The sequence below is a fragment of the Cnephaeus nilssonii genome, assembly GCF_951640355.1.
Source record: "Cnephaeus nilssonii genome assembly, chromosome: X".
NCBI classification, from domain to species: Eukaryota; Metazoa; Chordata; class Mammalia; order Chiroptera; family Vespertilionidae; genus Cnephaeus; species Cnephaeus nilssonii.
The window spans coordinates 1235181-1251264 of NC_137071.1; the positions used below are offsets into that span (position 1 = coordinate 1235181).

General features: G+C 39.1%; 1 protein-coding gene across 2 annotated transcripts in view; it reads right to left on the reverse strand.

The window, feature by feature from the left end:
- The window catches only part of ARHGAP6 (Rho GTPase activating protein 6), a 506928-nt gene that overhangs the window by 234890 nt on the left and 255954 nt on the right, over nucleotides 1-16084 (reverse strand). The gene's annotated exons all lie outside the window — the stretch shown is intronic.

A 16084-nucleotide genomic window follows, 5' to 3' on the forward strand; every position in this document is an offset into this window, starting at 1 on the left:
ATTGATGTTTCGATCTCTCTCTCCCTCTCCCTTCCTCTTTGAAATCAATAAAAATATATATTTTTAAAAAATCATCAGTGATGCTGCTACCCTCAAATCCTCAGCCTGCAACATGGTTTGACATTTTCTCCCCATTTAGCAAAGTCATAGCAACCTTACACAGAGGTGATACAAATGGAGTAGTGAATTCATTGTTGAAATTCTTACCGCACTTCCACATGTATGTTAGTTAGCATGTGGGTTCTCTGGTTTTACTTCTGACCACTTAACAACAGGATAAATTATGTCCAGTGAATATTCTGCCATCAAAATAATGAAACCATAAATAAGATACAGAAGATACAGCAATTTGATTCCCCCATATCAGGGAATCACTGAAGCTGGAGATGCATGCTCTAGTGCCGATTCCTAAACTTGGCTGTTTTTAAAAATACGGTTTCTTGCCCTAGCTGGTTTGGCTCAGTGGATAGAGCCTGCAGACTGAAGTGACCCGGGTTCAATTCTGGTCAAGGGCACATGTCCGGAGTGCAGGCTCCATCCCCAGTGGGGGGTGTGCAAGAGGCAGCCGATCAATGATTATCTGTCATCATTGATGTTTCTATCACTCTCTCCCTCTCCCTTCCTCTCTGAAATCAATAAAAATATGTTTTTAAAAATTATATGATTTCTGAGCCTATTCTGTTGGGATCACAGTAGAAGGGGATCAGGGTATTTGCAGCCAACCTTGTGTAGAATATTTTAGAAAAACACTGATATTATGGTTTTTCTAACCATAATATAGATGGTGAAGGGAAAATAAACAAGTTTGAAAAGCTTCTTTAGGTTTTACTAAAAGTTTAACCTTCTGAAGACAAAGAAGGCAATAAATGTAATGACTCTAAATTAGGAGATAGTGTTGTGTGTTTTTTTCAAATTTAAAAAATATGCTATTTTCTAGGTTCCAGCAGTATTGTTTAAAGAATGAGGCAGAGAATGGTATGGCATTACAGCACAAACTACCTGAACACATATGCTTGTCTGACCTTTGTATCCTTTACAATGCATCCTTGCCTAGCATGCATTTCTCACAAAAATCACATAAAAACCAAGTTTTGAACAATTTTTGAAGACACACCTGTATCAAAATAATTATTCCACTGGCTCTCCAAAGGACAATTCTTGATTCACAAAATGCACATACAGCCCAGCCAGTGTGGCTCAGACTGAGCATTGAACTATGAACCAGGAGGTCACGATTCGATTCCCGGTCAGGGCACCTGCCCAGTTGCTGGCTAGATCCCCAGAGTGGGACATGCAGGAGGCAGCTGATCAATGATTCTCTCTCCTCATTGATATTTCTATCTGTCTCTCCTTCTCCTTTCCTCTCTGAAATCAATAAAAAAATATTTTTTCAAAGAAGTGCACATACCGAGTGGAAGATTTATTTAAGGGCTATCAGTAAAATCAGAGACTCAATGTAATTTGCAATTTAGTACTCTGTGGCTCTTGTCCTCTTCAAGGGCGTTTACTTAAATTCAATTGTAAGTTTAATTTTAGATAATCAAACCCCAAACCAAAGCAGTGTATATGGTGACCAATTTTTAAAAAATATATATTTTATTGATTTTTTTACAGAGAGGAAGAAAGAGGGACAGAGAGTTAGAAACATCAATGAGAGAGAAACATCGATCAGCTGCCTCCTGCACACCCCCTACTGGGGACGTGCCCGCAACCAAGGAATCGAACCTGGGACCCTTCAGTTCGCAGGCCAACACTCTATACACTGAGTCAAACCGGTTAGGGCTTGACCATTTTTTTTAAAACTTGGACTGAATCTCCAAGAGTTCCCTCCTTAGGCAGAGAAAATAAGAAAAAAAGAACTCCCTAGATTTTCAGCTGGGCATGGTTCCTGGATTTGCAATTGCACTGATTTCCCTATGAGCCACACTATTCCTAGTATATACCAGACTTTCCCCTTTTGGATGCCTGAAGAAAAGATTCCATTTGACAATGGAACACTAGAAATAGAGGAGCAAACCGTATAGTTGTGTCCAGCTCAACAAAATACAGGATGACCTGTTGTTTTAGAGCAGCGTTTCTCCCACTTATGTGTATAAGAAGGACCTAGGGGGCTTATTAAAATACACATTCATGGGCCCCACACCAGATTTCCTGTTCACCGGGTCTGGTGAGGCGCATTACCATGAGACTCGCTACCCAGTCTCCAAATGATGTGGATGCTGCTGGTCCATGGGACCACATTTTGCTTTAGAGCAAATTTTCTCTGCCTTGGCACTATTGGCATTTGAAGCCAGATAATTATTTGTTGTTGGGGCTGCTGTGCTCTGCACTTTTGAATGTTTAGCCCCACTCCTGGTCTCCACCTGCTAGATACCAGTAGTACTTCCCCAGGTGTCCTCCAGACCTCACCAAATGTCCTTAGGGTGCCCAATTGTCCTTATTGAGAACCACTGACTTAGAGGATGGGTTCTGAATCAAAAAGATCTGGATTGGAGTCTAGCTGAACTATTGTACTAGCCATGTGTTTCAGGGTAGCTGTCTTTGAATTATTAATCCAGGTGTGTGATTGTGCCTTCCCCATAGAGCTGCTGTAAGGACCAATTACACGAGGATGTATTTGCCCATGTAGCATGGGGCCTGACCCAAAAGCAGGACTCAATAAGGGATAGTGAGTTTTTTTAAAGATAGTCTTTGAATAAGCATCTTCTCAGAACACAATGTTATGAAACTAGAAATCAACTACAATAAAAATACTCAAAAACATTCAAACACATGGAGGTTAAACAGCATGTTATTAAACAATAAATGGGTTACTAATGAGATCAAGGAAGAAATAAAAAATTCCTGGAAACAAATGAAAATGAACACACAACAACCTAAGCTATGGGATAAAGCAAAAGCAGTCCTGAGAGGGAAGTTCATAGCATACAGGCTTGCCTCAAGAAACAAGAAAAATCTCTAATAAACTATTTAACTCTATACTTAAAAGAATTAGAAAGAGAAGAACAATAAAAGAGCTGAGTAAGTAGAAGGAAGGAAATAATAAAGATCAGAGCAGAAATAAATGATATAGAATCTAAAAAACAATGCATAAAATCAATGAAAACAAAAGCTGGTTCTTTGAAAACAAGATTGATGAACCTTTAGCCAGACTCATTAAGAAACAAAGAGAGAGGACCCAAATAAATAAAATCAGAAATGAAAGAGGTGAAGTAACAACTGACACTAGAGAAATACAAAGGATTATTAGAAAATACTATGAACAACTATACTGGACAACCTGGGCGAAATTTCTAGAAACATACAATCTTCCAAAACTCAATCAGAAAGAATCAGAAAACCTGAATAGATTAATAACGAGTAATGAAATTGAAGCAGTAATTTAAAGACTCCAAGCAAACAAAAGTCCTAGACCAGAATAACATTTAAAGAAGACCTAACACCTATCCTCCTCAAACTATTCCAAAAAGTCCAAGAGGAAGATTTCCAAGCTCTTTTTACAAGGCCAGCTTTATCCTATTTCCAAAACCAGATAAAGACACCACAAAGAAAGAAAATTACAGGCCAATATCCCTGATGAACATAGATTCTAAAATCCGCAAAAAAGTATTAGCAAATAGGATCCCGCAATACATTTAAAAGATCATACACCATTACTAAGTGGGATTTATTGTGGTGATACAAAATTGGTACAATATTCACAAATCAATAAATGTGATACAACACATAAACAAAATGAAGAATTAAAATCACATGATCGCCCTAGCCATGGCTCAGTGGATAGAGCGTCAGCCTGCGGACTGAAGGCTCCCAGGTTTGATTCTGGTTGCGAGCTCAATCCCCAGTGGGGGGCATGCAAGAGGCAGCCAATCAATGATTCTCTCTCATCATTGATGTTTCTATCACTCTCTCCCTGCCTCTCTGAAATCAATTAATATATATATATATATATATATATATATATATATATATATATATATATAAATCACATGATCATATCAATGGATGCAGAAAAAGTATTTGACAAAATTCATCACCCATTTTTTAGAAAACCTCTCATCAAAGTGGGAATAGAGGGAATCATACCTCAACATAATAAAGGCCATATATGACAAAGCTACAGCCAACATCATGCTCAATGGGTAAAAACTAATAATGTTTCCCTTACCAACAAGAACAAGACAGGGATGTCTGCTTTCACCACTCTTATTCAACATAGTACTGGAAATCCTAGCCACAGCAATCAGACAAGAAGAAGAAATAAAAGGCATCCAAATTGGAAAGGAAGAAATAAAACTGTCATTATTTGCAGATAACATGATATTGCACATAGAAAACCCTAAACACTCCACAAAAACTACTAGAATCAATAAATGAATTTGGCCAAGTAGCAGTATACATAATTAACATCCAAAAATCGATGACATTTTTATACACCAATAATGAACTCTCAGAAAGATAAATTTAAAAAACCCACAAAAACAATCCCATTTACCATTGCACCAACAATAAACAAATAATAATAAACTTAACAAAGGAGGTAAAAGATCTGTACTTGAAAAATTATAGGACATTGAAAAAAGAAATAGAGGAAGATACAAAGAATTAAAAATGGAACTGCCATTTGACCCAGGGATTCCTCTTCTGAGACTACTAATATATCCTGAGAATCCTGAAAAACAAATCAGAAAGAATATACACACCCCTATGTTCAAAGCATTATTAATTATAATAGCTAGGATCTGGAAACAGCCCAAGTGCCCATCAGTAAACAAGTGGATAAAAAAGCTGTGGTACATTTACACAATGGAATACTATGTGGCTGTGAAAAAGAAGGATCTCTTACCCCTTATGACAGCGTGGATGGACCTGGAGACTATTATGTTAAGTGAAATAAGCCAGTCAGAGAAAGACAAATATCACATGATCGCACTCACATGTGGAATCTAATGAACAAAATAAACTGACGAACAAAATAGGCCCAGAGGCATGGATGCATGGAACAGACTGACAAATCTCAGAGTGAAGGGAGTTGGGGGAGACGGGAAGAGATTAACCAAATAACTTATATGTATATATGCATAGCCCATGAACACAGACAATAGTGTGGTTAAGGCCTGGGGTGGGACTGGGCAGAGGGGGGTAAATGGAGGGGTGGGGGTGGGGAATCTGTAATATTGTCAACAATAAAAAATAAATTTAACAAAAAAGATAGTCTTTGTCTGAGTCAATATCCTCCAAACTCTGTTTATCACAGAGGGGTAAGTTTTTGTCTGCTGAGTTAGAGAAATTAGAGTGTACAGAGGAAATAACAATAAAATAAGCCTACCACCTATTTCTATGGTCACGAAGCTTAAAACATAGTTCCATGACTAATACGCTGAACATACTGCTGTGATCCCGAAACTCTCTTTATTGAAGAGATAAATGTGTTCCTTAAGTTGTCTCCAAAGCAAAATATTATGTCAATTTGTTAAGTCCCTTTCATCCCAAGTAACCTCAGAAGATAAAAATCAGTCTCCCAAAGAGCAGAAGCAACCAAAGGGGTTGATACAAGAATTTCACAAGAAACATTTCCGTATCTCATGTCCTGCCCGTAGCCTCCCATAGGAGCACTCTTGTTAGTTTTGCTCTCACCACCAGGAGGAGTACTGAACTTTCCCACAGGGTCCCAAGCATCTGGGCGAGGCGCACTACACAGGCTGGCTGGCAGACCAGAGTTGAATCAAGCTTTTAGTGACTTCCGAACAGGATCAAAATATCTCCTGGTCTGAATTCAGCAGAGAAGGCTGTACGAACCACTTCTGTATATAAGGCCCTTTAAAACTTTTCTATTCCAAACACTGTAGCAGCGTCAGTGATTTTCGATCCTGGGAGGCAAGAAATGACAGTTAATTGATTCTTGGTGCTCTTTCTTTCTTTACATTTAAGATGAAGCATTAGGAATAAGACAGGTACAAATTAATGTCCTGCAATTTATACATTAGGAAAGTGCATGGCCAGTGACCATTAATTTATTGTGCGGAAGAGGGTAGAAAGAGGTAAGTTTTAGTTGAAAGAATGTAGAGAGAAATGGCCATGTGGCTCCCTTTAAGCATGTCCAAACCAAGTGTTAAACAAACAATGCCATTTGCATCCCTCCCCAGTTCTTTGCATTTTTATTTATTTCATCAGCAAGTAGTAGACACATGTTATCACTGTCTTGGTAATTCTGTGAGCAAAATTCTTAAGACCCTCATTTTTATAATATGTTTTAATATTCTGGTAACTGGTATGGCCTTTTAATTAATAAAAAAAAGTCTTCCAAGATAGAACAACAGACTTAAGTAGAGGTAACAAAATGGTTTTCGGATAGTTCCTATGTGAAAGTGTGGGCTGTGGTAGTGATGGTGCTAATGAAGAAGAAGATGCTAATAGTGACAGAGGTGTTGAAGATTGACTTAGATAAATTTCATGAAAGCCTATCACCATACAACAGATATTGGGCTAAGCAGTTTATACTAATGGCTAATTAAAACCTCTCCTCAACCCTAGGAGGAAAGTATAACTTTCCATATCATTCTCAAAACCCTTTCAATGCCCAAAACACAAATATAAGTAATTAAATAGATAAATGTAAAGGTTATTGTTCACTAAATATTAAATTAATGATCATTATATAGAAAATGTTTTTATGTTCAGCTAAAATCCCATAGAGCTGTATTTGTGAAGGCTGACTCTGATGCGTTACTGCCCAAACTCGATGTATCCTGCCATAGACACAGAACTTTTTCTTCCTGCAATTCACTCTTACAATTTTCTCTCCAGTTGTGACATTTTTACAATGAGCATGTGTTCTATCTACAACCCAAGCCAACGCAACTTTGTCATCTTAGAACAAACAAATGATGTAGCTTCCAATGATATTCTCAGAATGATCACTTGCATTTATGAATCTGAAACATGGATATACATATTTATTAAACTGTTTCATAAGCTACTGAAGAGTCTCCAATTTTTTGCCAAACAAGTCAAAGTATAAATGAAACTGACAAAAAACCACAAATGAAAATGCACCTGTATGGTGCCAGGTGGGTATTGGAAATTTCTAGGGACCATTTTGTAAAGTATATTATTGTCTAACCACTAAACTGTACACCTGAAACAATACAAAATAATATTGAACATAAGCTGCAACTGAAAAAAAAATTAAAAGTTTTAAAAAAGAATGCACCTGTAATAAAAGTCAGAAATAATAAGGCTAAAGAAGCTAATACTTACATCAAATTTCACTTGTATTTATCTGTTAGAAAAGCTCCTAAATTGAGAGGTGGATGTAGCATCTGCAGTCATATTATTAGCAATAATAATTATTTTATGTCTGAATATGTAAACTCTGCATTATTTATTAGATACTCTATTTCCTCTTGGCTAAAATCACTTTGGGGCTTGAGCCAAAGCCACCCCTGAGTAAAAGGCATCAGTCAGATTAGCATTTACCAGAACATTCCAAAGTCAATAAGGCATGTGTTTTAAGAGCCTTTGTGCTGGCTATCTTTAGGTCAGCAGAGGGAGAAGTTCTAAAGAACCAGAACTGGGAGTTCCACAAGTCAACAGCCTGCTTCATGGTTCCCTGTGAAGAAAAATCTGGAAACTTTCAAGGGGGGTTATGGCTGATCTAAAGTGACTGACGGACCTCAGGATCAGGGAAATCCTTTGGATCATGAGGTTTTACCTACTGTCTCCTCAGAATAAATTATAAAAGGAAGGCATTCTAAAATCAAGTCAAGAAGATTGCTAAAGGGCCTTCTTGGATAGTTACCTCTCTCTTCCTTTGCCTTCTCTCTACCAAATAACTCAGGGTGAGTATAAAACATTAGAAGTAACATTTATGTGGGTTTTATTATTTATCCTCGGTCTGGGGTTCCTGCCATTAGGTGCTGTATTGTTCTAATCCCAAATTTTGGACTCATATCCTAAATCTGTAACCTCAGATACAAGTTATCAGCCAATATGATGACTGAGAAGGTAGTTCTGCTCATACATCACCACCTCTCTTAAGATGGTAACAAAAGTCCGGCTAGCGTGGCTCAGTGGTTGAGCATCCACCTATAAACCAGGAGGTCACAGTTCAATTCCCGGTCAGGGCACATGCTCTGGTTGCAATCAATGATTCTCATCATTGATGTTTCTATCTCTCTCTCCATCTTTCTTCCTCTCTGTAAAAAATCAATAAAAAATATAATTTTTTAAAAATCAAGATGGATCAGGTACACTCTGTTGTCACCAGGAAGCATGAATGCTTTCAAGGATGATTCTAAGTAGCCAAATGGGCCAGCTTAAAAGAGTTCTCATTGACAAAGGTATGACCATTGAAACATCAAAAAGGAAAAAAGAATAATTCTGCAAAAATCCATGAGAACAAACATCCATGGGAACTAAAAAGCAACAGATAACACAATATTACATAATATTTCCCCCAGGAATATTTACTGGAAATGCTACAAACTGATGAACCCAAATACACGCTTGCCAAATTGTAAGACTTGTTGAATGTCATTGTCAAAGTGAACAATAAAACATTGCAGAAGGTGTTCCAAACTGGGTAAGGAGTGCAGAACCCTGGCTACACATGAACATCACTTGGGGAAGATTCCTAAAAATATCACTGCTGGGCACTATCCCCAGACCAATTCAATCAGAATCTCTGGAGTTTACATATTCAGAAGTCCCAACTGGAATTCTTCTTGCTAATAATATGACTGCAGAGGCACAAGAATACACAGAATCTCTGGAGTCCTGGTAGTAGGAAAAGTTTCCCAGAGCACTCTAGAGCGGGTTGAGCACCACGGGTCTAGAATGAGGGTGACCAGCTATCCTGGGGACTTTCCTGGCTATAACACTGAAAGTCCTATGTCCCAGAAAACCCCCAGGCCTGGGCAAACAAGGATGATTGGTCACTCTCCTCCCTCAGGTGGCAAAAAGTTGTCACAGAAATGTTCAATGAAAATCAGATAAGAAAATACTGTAAAATTATTGGCTACAGGTGACCATGACTCACCAGGTCGCAAGAAAGGTTGAGGCTTAGAAAATACTACTACTCTAAAAGTGACTGTCCTACAACAAGGGCCCACTGACGTTGAAGCGTGAGGTTGGCAAACTCTAATCTGTAGTGTCTTGATCCAAAATTTCTGACTGAAAACAGTAAATTTGCAACTTTGAAGCCACATTCTCAACCAGTAACTCTAGGCACAACTCCATTTTCCTCATTGGGGTCAGTAACCTTGCAGCTCTGAAAAGTATTCTAACACTAAGGCTAAGGCTAGTGCTAATGCTGGTGCTGGTACTAGTATTAACAATAATGGTGGTGCTAGTATTAGCATTAATATGAATTCTAGTGCTAATGCCGATACTAGTACTAACACTAATGTAGAAACTAGTATTGGTGTTAAAACTAATACTAACACTAAACACTAAAACTACTAGCAATACTCCTAATAGTAGTACAGTAGGTCCTCAGGTTACGTTGGAGATCCATTCCTACGGTGTGACGTAATGCGATTTTCGCCGTAAGTCGGAACCCACCTACATAAGCACCTACATCATTCACATGGAGCACATACACAGCAGTAATGAAGTGAAACAGCAAAAAAAAAAAAATAAAAATAAAAGAAAGATAACAATTCCTGACTTTTACTTGTGGTAAATAAATAATAAAAAACCATAAAACACATATGTACATACGTCGAAATGACTGAACTTTTTTTATAAATACTGTCAATGGGAGATGGCAACGTAACCATGAAACGATGTACGTCGAGTCTGAAGTAACCCAAGGACTGCCTGTACTTCTGATACTAGTTCTGATCCTAGTAATAATACCAATGTACTATCTGTATATATATAAAAGCCTAAGCGACTGTTACGACTGGTTTCTATGACACACACTGACCACCAGGGGGCATATGCTCAATGCAGGAGCTGCCCCCTGGTGGTCAGTGCACTCCCACAGCCAACCTCCCATGGCCAGTCAACCTCCCGCAGTCCCTCAGGCCGGCCGCAATGGACCCCGATCGGGACTGGGCAAGACGGGCCCCGGTCAGCCCCAATTGCTGGCCAGGCCGAGGGACCCCACCTGTGCACAAATTCGTGCACCAGGCCTCTGGTATTGGCATAAATATTAGTGTTAATACTAATTCTAATGCTAGTGCTGGTAATTTTATTAATGCTAATGCTATTACTTAATATTAGCACTAATATTGGCATTACCAATAATACTACCAATACTGGTACTAGTACTTCTGCTAGCACTAATACTAGTACTATTAGCAATACTATTTATGCCAGTATTAATTTTAACTTTAATATTAACTCTAATGCTATTGCTAATGCTGGTACTAGTAGCAATACTAATATAGATACTAGTACTAATAAAATATATGGAGCTAATAAAAAATAAAACTTCTTTATTAATACTATGATAACTTCTAGAGTAAACCTATTAAGATATACATATTTTATTTGTTCTTTGAGGTCTTTGAATTGTTTGGGAGAATCTGACATATTAAACTTATGATTTTATTTAAAGAGCCTAGAATTTAACAATTTAAGTTTCTAATCACTGTTCAAATATTTTAGGAAATATAATGTTTTTAAATCTGGAAATTTAGACTTCACAAGGAATCTTTAGATGCTCAGTAAAATGTTAATGGTTAGATTTAAAAATCTGACTAGCTGTTATTTAAAGGATCAACAGAAAAGTATTTTCTTCTTTTACATTGATGCAGATACGTTCAGATTTACATATAAAATGAGATTTTTTAAGTTCAGCTTAAAGGCTTACACGGGTCTTTTTTTAAAGTATAATTTGATATGGATATTCTGAGTGTTACCAAAGAGGGAGGGGATCGATGTTGATATTCTTGTACACACGCCCACGAAACAAAAGCTCAGCCTTTCAAAAACACACAATTGGTGTCATGTTCCTGAAACAGGGTGGTGGTGTGGCCCGACAAGGAAGCAGACAATTCCTGGGAAATGAGAAGAGGGACAAGCGCAGGCCGAAGGGGCCTACACGTTCCCTGAGCGGTAAGAGCCTCCCTTGTACAATCACTGGCTCGAATCCAAGGGGCCCTTTTCACAGTGATACAGACACTCCAGTTCAAAGTATGTGACATACGTTTTATCCATGAGGCAATGTGTGATTTATTTTGGAAGAACTATCAAGAAACAAGATGAAAGCTGCTGGTGGGACATAGCAGGAATACTTTCAAGTAAGCCCAGGATAAAGGCCGTTTGGATATTATTTGTAAGGGCAAAGTGCTAGAGAAAGCAGGGTTTACGTGGAGGTTGGCTGCGAGGCTAGAAAAAAAGGTGGGCCCATCTGCGGGAAGGGGGGAGGTGAACCTAGACGTGACGAGATGCCTGAGGCCTGGGATGGTTTAGCTGGCCCAGAGCCACCAGCCATAATGGGAACCTGGGAGGCCTGCAGACATGAGGTGTCACATTTAAACGCTCAGGTGGGGCAAACAGGGACACAGAGCATGCATTTGAAATACCGAATGTACAATCAAAACACGCCGGCCTTGAATGAAAAATAACATGCCAGTGAGGGTCACAAAGCAAAGGGATCCACGTCAAGTGAGACACCCGCTCCCAGCATCTTGCAACATATGGAAGAATTCGAAAAAGGAGCGGATGTCACTTAAGGATGGAAAGATGAATAAAAGGGCGCGCAAAGAAAAGGAAGAAAATTAAGCTATAAATAGCATTGAGTGGAAAAATACAGGCACGTGATGATGGAAAACATAAATGGGAATTGGGATAATTATCTGCTAGTTGAGGGAAAAATACCCCTTTAAAAACAATAGAGGTTTTTCAGGTGGAATGAGGTTAACAGTTGAACCGAAGGCAGCAGTCAAAAGAAGGTCATGGATTAAGTGGACTACATTGAGCCAGCGGCTTCCCTGCTAGTCCAGATCTGAGCAAAGGAAAAACACTCGAAAAAAATCATTTGGTTGCCCTCACTGGTTTGGCTCAGTGGATAGAGCATCGGCTTGCGGACTGAAGAGTCCTGGGTACAATTCCGGTCAAGGGCATGTACCTAGGTTGCAGGATCCTCCCGGCCTGGGCCCTGGTCAGGGCGTGTGCAGGAGTCAACCAATTCATGTATTTCTTTCACATCGATATTTCTCTCTGTCTTTCCCTCTCTCTGGAAATCAATGGAAAAATATCCTCAGGTGAGGATTTAAAAAAATTAAAATCATTTAGTTAAAAATATAATAAAGGATAGGCAAAAGAAGTTGACCAGCACTTTCCACATAGGAAGAAAGCAGGCCACAGGGAAACATGGGGAAGTGAAAAATCCTATATAATAAAATGCTAATATGCAAATTGACTGGATAGCAGAATGACTGGTCTCTATGATGTGCAATGACCACCAGGGGGCAGACGCTCAATGCAGGAGCTGCCTGCTGTTGGTTAGTGCGCTCCCACAGCCAACCTCCATGGCTGGCCAACCTCCCGCGGTCCCTCCCCCTACCCCCCATCCCCGGCCAGCCGGCCGAGATCTGCCCCAATCAGGACTGGGCGAGATGGCCCTCATCAGCCCCGATCGCTCGCTGGCCAGGCCGAGGAACCCCACCCGTGCACGAATTCATGCACCGGGCCTCTAGTAAAGGATAAGGGCAGTGAAGCGGTATCTGCTTACATCAGTGGGTGTCAGCCTGGCTGCGCTCTAGAATCACCTGGGCAGCTTGAAAAAACACTTGTGCCCCACCCTCAAGACCTGAGTGGGGATCTCTGGGGGCTCAGGCCTGAGTATAAATGTCTACAGCCCCCACGTGACTCCAGCGTGCAGCCAGTGTTGAGACCAGCTGCTTTGCATGTACGGAGTGAAGACATGTGGCCCCGTGTCTCTAGATTCGCAGGCCAGAACAGCCACTTGCACCGGAAGCACTCCAACTGCAGCCAAAGGCATTTCCTTAGTTGAAGTTGGCAGATAAATGACTGGATTTTCCACTTGACTTAAGGGCCTTTAAAATTCAGAGGGAAGAAAGAAAAGAGTTTTCTCAACTAATTATTTTAAATATTTGTAACACCTCTAAGTAGAAATCCAATGTACAAATGCTCTTTGCACTAATAACAATTCACCTAGCCACAAAATAGAAACCAGCGACACTGAGAAATAAAGTATCTTATTTAGATCATCAAATATCTACAAATTCTTTTTTAAAGTATATTTTTATTGATTTCACAGAGGAAGGGAGAGGGAGACAGAGATAGAAACGTCAATGATGAGAGAGAATAATTGATTGGCTGCCTCCTGCAACCCGGGCATGTGCCCCGACAGGGAATCGAACAGTGACCTCCTGGTTCATAGGTCGACACTCAACCACTGAGCCACGCCAGCCGGGCAAGACATTTTTTTTTAATCAAGGTAATAAATACATTTATTATTCATTGTCTTTAACAACATTGATTTCACTCTGTTTGTTGACTATGTTATTTTAAGCTTCATAGTATAACCCTGTATCAGTCTCTAGTTAACAGCAAAACAAATACACAAGATTTAGGTCCACTCAGTATTCTAGAAGTGAAAAATAATGTATATAATATTTTAAGAAGTGAATTACCAGCAACTTTCTACTCAGCTGACATTCAGTACAGAGGTCCACTTTTATTTGGCCTCGGGAAATTATTGTAACTAGAGGGAAAGCAAAGCCAAAGATACACATTTTTAAGCTTGAGCAAAAATCTGAGAAGTGTCAATTTATTACTAAACTTGGGATCCTAATTTTAAAAATGTATTTTTACCAAACTAGTTTTGGAGGACAAATATGTGATATCTTAATCAATAAAGTAATTTAAAAATTTAAAAAACAAAACTAGTTTGGTAAAAATACATTTTTAAAATTAGGATCCCTGGCAAGACATTTTTGATTGTCATAATTGGGTATGTGCTACTCACATCTTGTGAGTAGAGTCCAGAGATGCCACTCAATATCCTACAATCCACACGACAGTCCCCACAACAACAAAGACTGGCCCAGTTCAAAATGTTACTATGTGCCGAGGCTGAGAAACCCTGCTCTACACAATACAGTTAACATTTCCAGTAACAAGTATTCCCTGCCTTCCTATTGGAATGCAAATGAAACAAGTTTCAACATGAACAAATTATATGCCAAGTTAAAGAAAAATAAAAGGCTTCTCACAGGAAATGAAACCACTAATGAAATGATTTTGTGGGTTCACCGCGATGAGAGATCAAGCACCCGAGAATCTGAACCTTGGCCAACCAATCTGCTGAAGCGAAAACTGGATTGCAGCTTGAATTTGATTGTTGGAGTTGAGTTCACATTCAGACACATGGAGAGTCCTTTCAATTAAGACTTCTAAAGAGCATTCTTTGCCATCAGTATTTAATAAATGATACCTAAAATAAAATATCCATGCTGAATATTACATTTTCAACTCCCTGAATCACGTATTTGTAGAAAAACGAAGGGGTTTTCATGTATACAGTTATATTCGTTGCTACCCAACCACTCAGTAAGTTTACTCATTCTATGGAAATCTAAAGGAAAGTGAGATAGTAAGATGCTGTTCAAGGTTGCAAAGCAAGTAGACAGTGTGAGAAATAATATACTCCCCAAATATGAGAAAGTGGGTGTGGGTATAGCTTGGAGAAAGTCTTAAGTGGTTTAAAGAGAAAGAAAATGAGTCACCTCTCGTTCCAAATCTGTGATGGCAGGAATGTGAACTAGGAACGAGAGGACTAGTTTAGAGGAAGATTTACAAATTATGAAGAAACAATGGAACATGACCATGAGTGCTAAAACAGGCAATTTAAGTAATTGATGTAACCCATTTCCAGGTTATCAGTTATTGAGGCCCTTCAAGTCGAACCAACCAAGCCAGATGTTGTTCAACTTTGATCAGTTGGGGATCGAGGGCTTTGTTGTTAATGATACCCAAGCTCCTCTCCAAACCAAAGAAATCAGAATATCCAGGAGTGGGGCCTGGCCTTTGGTATTGTATTATACAGCACATCTCAAACTGTTCTGTGTATGTGGATTGCCTGGGGATCTTTCTAAAACACAGATTCTCACTGAGTGTGTCTGGGTGTATCTGAGACTTTTAATTCTTTGATCCCAACAGTGCTGGTCTAAGGGCTACACTTTGAATAGTGAGTGTTCAAAGCTTCCTGGATGATTCTAATATGAAGCCAACATTGAGAACCATCAATAGTTGACGCCTAGCTTTAAGGTGGGTGCTATCTGGTCATAGATATGAAATAGAACATATAAAGAAGCATTCCTCGTGGGGACGTAAAGTACACATAGGAAATATAGTCAATAGTATTATAACAACTACGTCTGGTGTTAGATGGTACTAGATTTATCAGGATGATCACTTTGTAAGTTACATAACTGTCCAGTCACTGGGTTGTGCACCTGAAACTATACTGTACCTCAAGTCTAATTGAAAAATAAAAAAATATTATTAAGAAAAATACATAAAATAAATTTCTCATAAAAAAGAAGCATTCCTCCAATAAGGAGTCCCCCTATCCGAAATCAGAGCTTTCACTGTCATGCAATCCACATATCTTTGTCTTAACCTTCGAAAGCAAAAGAGAAGGTCAGATTCCAACGTGGACCCAAACAATCCTTGTTCCTCCTTTGGAAGGACCGCCCATTACACGTTTATCCGATAGCAATGGAAGCAACGTGCCCATCCTTAGCATTTGCTGTCTCTTTTGGGGAATGCTCTGATTTCAGCAGAGTTCTACATTGGGTAGCTCCTTCTCCTGACTCAGGTCTCCTCCCAAGGTACCACTTCCATCGCTATCCCATCACTCTCATTGCCTTATCCCACTTTTCTTCGGGAACTTCTCACTAATTAATCAATCAATAACAATAAATGACAAGTGAACGCAAAGAAACCTATAGCCATCCCGAGCCCTACTGAAATATGAATGTATCCTGATTATTGGTCAGTATGGGGAGGGGAGGAGAAGTCCTAAGGAGATAAAAATTAATAAATGGCCTTAAAACTCCAAATGGCTGGCTTCTTTGTTTTTTTAGCATTCTCTCATTGA